Here is a 5,476-nt window from a genome sequence, read left to right on the forward strand (position 1 = left end):
CCCCTACGGGTGTGACCCCCTCGGGATCCTCTGCCACTACTAAGGGCCAAGTTCAGGGCCCCGCTGGGGATAGTAGAGTATTGTTTGACCCTCAGGGTAACCCCCTGTTTGAGCCCGACGACCTCCGCCATCCCCGGTCAGCTGAATGGGTCCCCCCGGAACACATAGCTCATTATGTGGCCCGCCGCATGCGTACCCCCCTGTCTAAGGAAGGTCGCAATAGGTTGCGTGCGAAGTGCCCCAGGCCTTCCCTTCCGGGCTCGGCCTGCAAGACTCCCGATATTGACCCCCAAATTGCCCAGTTCCTGAATAAGTCGGGCTGGAAGTCCGAAAAGGGCCTAGACTACTCCCTTAAGGGCTGCCAGGACAAGATCTTGGATACCCTGGGCCCACTTTCAAAGCTGTACGAGCTGCTTGATGCCACTAGAGCTGGTGATTCCGTTTTGGACATCGATGAAGCCATCGGTTGGGTACAATGGGCTATATGCCTTTTGGGGAATGCAAATACCGCCATGTCCTCGGAGAGGCGTAAGGCGATACTCCTTAAAATTGATCCGAAGTTAGCTGCCATGACGGTAGCGGAACCAGGCCCTTCCGAGGAAGGGATCTTGTTCGGTAATTCTTTTGTTAAGGACCTGGGGTCATATGTTAAGACCTTAACGGCCATAGACAAAGCGCAGGCGAACATGAAGCGCATGTTCGCGCCCAAGGTTTTTGGAGGGGCCGGGCGTAGCAGGAACCGTCCACCCGGCCGTGGTTTCCGAGGCTCCTTCCGTGCCTCCAGAGGTTCCTTTTTCCCGTCCCGGGGATTTCAGGATTCAAGGATGCCTCCTTTCTTCCCGGCCAGAGGGAGATCTTGGGGCTCCAGATACCCCCGCGGTGCCGCTTCTGGCAGACGCCCTTATGGTGAGTACCCTTTCTTCCCCTGTCGCTCATGGGCGGGTAGCGGGAAGGCTGGCTCTGTTCCACCAGGGGTGGGCGAGTATTACTTCAGACGCTTGGGTCCTACAGTGTGTAAAGGGTTATCGCCTGGAGTTTGTTTCTCTGCCTGTCCAATCTTATGTCCCCAGGGAACTGTCTCTTCCCCCAGAGCAGGACAGGATGATCTCCGCAGAAGTTGAGGACATGTTATCCAAAGGCGCCATAGAAGAGTTGCCGTTCGCCGCTCCGGGCTTTTCGAGCAATCTCTTTCTGGTGCCGAAGAAAGGGGGCGGGGTCCGTCCTGTGATAAACCTCCGTCCTCTCAACGCGTTCCTCCGCTACCAACATTTTCAGATGGAAGGTATCCACTGCCTCGGGGACCTTCTTCGGCAGTCGGACTGGCTAGCCAAGTTGGATCTGAAGGACGCGTATTTCACAGTCCCAATAGCGGTGGACTAAGGGGACTACTTACACTTCACCTGGCACGGAAGGCGATGGCACTTTACCTGCCATTCGGCCTTTCCTCGGCTCCTTGGTGTTTCACCAAGATCATGAAGCCTGTGATGGAGTTCCTCCGTACCCGTGGGGTACGGTTGATTATTTACCTGGACGACATTCTAATCATGTCCCAATCCAGAGACCGTCTTCTAGTGCATTTGAGGTGGACGATCGATCTCCTTCAGAACCTGGGTTTCATGGTCAACTGGGACAAATCGGTCCTAGAACCCGCACAGTCGATGGAATTCTTAGGTTTCAAGGTGGATTCCGTCCGCCAATTTCTATACCTACCGGATTCAAAGGTGAAGGCCATCCGAAAGGAGCTGCGAAGGGCTCTTCGTGTATCAGACCTGTCCATCAGACAGTTGGCATGTTTTATTGGCCTCCTTGCGGCCTCCATTCAGGCGATATTCCCGGGCCCACTGCACTACCGTTCCCTCCAAAGGCTCAAAGGTTCGCACCTCCGGTCGGGCCATTCCTACGAATCTCGAGTACGACTGGATGAGGAATCCAGGGACGAACTGGTGTGGTGGTTGGCACACATGGAAGCCTGGAACGGGAGGGCCATCTTTGGTTCTGTCCCGGACGTGGTGATCGAGTCAGATGCCAGCTTACACGGCATGTTACAGTTCCTCTCCTCATGGTATCCTAACCACGAACTGAGTCTCAAGCAATTGTCCTCCAAACTAGTGATGCTTCTCTGTTTGGTTTCGTGTAAGAGGGTGTCTGATGTTAGGGCCCTTGATTGGGACGCCATTGTTTTCACCCCTGAAGGTGTCGCTTTCAACATATCCAGAAGGACTAAATCGGCATCCAGGTCGTTCGTGTATCCTAGGTTCCCAGATTGTCCGGCATTATGTCCAGTAGAATGTCTGAAGGCTTATCTGGACGCTACTCAATCTCTTCGCTCCTTGGATTTGCATCCTTTATTCGTGTCTTTTAGAGCGCCTCACCGACCTGTGTCGACTCCGACTCTGGCACGTTGGGTGCGCTAGCTTTTATCTTCAGCGGGTATAGACACTTCGGTCTTTACGCCTCACTCTGTTCGGGGTGCCATGGCTTCGAAGGCATCCGCAGTCGGCTGTCGGCTGGAGGACATCATGCGTGCAGCGGACTGGTCTAGAGAATCGACCTTCCGCAACTTCTATTTCAGACCTATTGAACATATCGCATCTCAGGTGATAGCACAGCTTTAAACTTGCATAATATGAGCCTCTGTGTCTTTAATAAAATTCCCAGATTTTACTATTAACATGACGTAAAGTCATGATTTTATTAAAGACACGGAGGCGAGTATTATTCCCTCCCACACTCCCGATGTGGGTATAGGGATGAGATGCTATTGGACTCTTCAGGTACGTTTCAATTCGGTCTGTCTTTTGATGAGATTTGTGTACGTTACTTACATGTTATATTAATGTTACTTTATGTTTTTCAGATTCCAGTTTTCTGTCATTAAGCTATCAACAGTGTGTTTTGATTCCAGTTTTTTCTATCATTGAAATACCTGCAGTTTGTTTTGGTAAGTCTACAGTTTGGATATTACCATATTTCTCTCTCTCTTTTAGCTTGACGTTATCGGTTTGTTGCCGTTTCCTGTTCTGGACAAGTTGGATTTCGTTCTTCTTACCTGATCTTCGGTTTTCGCAAGAAAGAGGGGGATTGTGGGAGACACAGGCCTTATATAGTCACTTCCTCTGTTATGTGATTGGTTGCCTGTGTATCTATACTGTTTTTTCTTTCATTTTTACAATATTCATATTCCTCTATCTTTGCTGCTGAGGAAATAAAGAAAGAGTTATGCATAATACTCGCCTCCGTGTCTTTAATAAAATCATGACTTTACGTCATGTTAATAGTAAAATTTGGGAATGTCATTATATTATGGTCTCATGTGCCAACGTTTCAGTTCCATATAGGAACTTTCTTTGGGACCAATAATTAATTAAGAAAGTTCCTATTTTAACAGAAACGTTGACTCTTTCCCAGTGGCGTACGTATTGGGGTGGCGGGTATGGCACATGCCCTGGGGCACCACTTGAAGCGGACACCTAGGCACTATATATATCTATCTATCTATAGATATATATATATATATATATATATATATATATATATATATATATATATATATATATATATATATATAGCATTTCATTTTAGGTCTATTTATATATAATTATATTATTTCATTAAATATATATTTGGGACCTGTCTGATAACCCAGGCAGAAAGTCCAGAGAATTCAAGTTGAAAGTGGCTTCTAAACTTATCTGGAATACCCCAATTTGAATGCACTGAATTGTCTACTTTTGCAAATATTATGCCATGATGGGACCACCATATGGTCTATAAGGCAACATGGGCACAGCAATCCAATCTTGGATTGGTGTGTAAAAACTGAAATGGACAAGACCTATATTTGATTCTGTAACTTTCCAAAAGGCCATAAAACCTGTCCGAGCAAGGAATCATTTTACAACAATGGACAATTGCCTCCGTCCTTAAGGGGTTACATAGTTCTATCATGTTTTTATTTTTCAGACTAATAAAACACCTATTAAAAATCTTATGAACAGAAGTGGAGTTTTGTTATAATTCCTACACCATCAAAAGATATTATAAGACAAAGAAGGGACATGTTCTCTTATGTACATGTTTATTTCAGGCAGGGACCAAGTATCCTCAACACAATGAGCTATATAGATGGCTATGGCATGGACAACATGTTCTATGGAGGTTCCTTCAGAATCTTTTGCAGGACCATTATTTCTTATTTTTGCGCAAAGAGCCAAAGAATGAGCTGAATCGGAAGATTGAGTCCCCCAAAAAGGGAGAGCTTGAGGTAATTTTATCTTCCTCTCCCCTAGATAACACCACTCAACTGGTGATGTCACCACAGGGAAACATACATTTGAGGCTAGCTTCTTGAATCAGTTTAAGCAGTATGTTTTTTAAATTGTATCTCCCATGTTCAGATTAGTGTAGGACCCAGGGCTGCCATCAGAAATATTTTAATTTTTTTTTTATTTTTATTTTTTTGTTTATTTTCAGAAAAAGCAAATTGGGATACAGAAGTCAAAAAGGGAAGGGGAAGACATGACCACTACATCTGTTAGTTCCAAGTACATGACATGAGCTGAAATGTTGTTTACACAGTATTAGATAACGGCATATTTTATTTATGCGTTCTTACATGTCGGGCTCAACGGGTCTAACTCTCAGACAACAGTGGCCCTATGTCACGTCTGTGTCACGTTAAACCTTCGCTAGATTACATGCATTGATATAGGTTAACAAAAAAACGGGTCGCAAGAGTATTCTGAGAACGGACAGCAGCTGAAAAAGCCTGCCCTTCGGTGGTGTAGCGGTACTTACCTTATCCGGGGGCCGGACGCGGTCCTCTCTTCAAGCCGCGCGCGGTCCTGCGGCTGCACGAGCCGCGCGCGGCTCGTCCGACTGTTCCGACAGGAAGGCGGGCAGTGACCGCGAGAAGCGGTCACGTGTCCCGTCTGCAGCTAAGAGCGCGCCGCGAATCTCGGGCGCGCTCTTAAAGAGACAGTGGGAGCCTAAATTGCAAAAAGGCTCCCATTGGCTCCTGTCATGCCAATCACCCCATACACTTACCTGTTGGGGGAGTGGAAGTGACAGGAGCCAATCACATTAGTTTGAAGGCTACTTATACTTACCCTTTTCCCTTAGTTCCTTGCCCTATCGTGGTTTCTGCTACAGTTCCCTTTAGTGCTTGTTGTGTTCAGTTGTGTTTCTCCGTATTTGACCTTGGCTTTGTATTCTGACTTCGTTTTCGCTTTATCCTATTCTGTACTGTTTGCCGGCTTGCTGATTCCTGTGTACCAGTCCCCGGCTAGTTTTCGTTTACGCTGTCTCTTTGTGCCCTTGACCTCGGATCGTTCCTGACTCTGTCTTATCCTATTACGTCGAGTCCGGCCACTCTAAGGTCCGGTAGACGTATCTCTCCTCTGTACTGTCATCTGTTAGGGCTGGATCCTGCGTGTAGGGGTATATACTCGTTACAGGTGGATCCCCGCTCAGAACT

This window comes from Pelobates fuscus, chromosome 6 (genome assembly GCF_036172605.1).
Source record: "Pelobates fuscus isolate aPelFus1 chromosome 6, aPelFus1.pri, whole genome shotgun sequence".
Taxonomy (NCBI): Eukaryota; Metazoa; Chordata; class Amphibia; order Anura; family Pelobatidae; genus Pelobates; species Pelobates fuscus.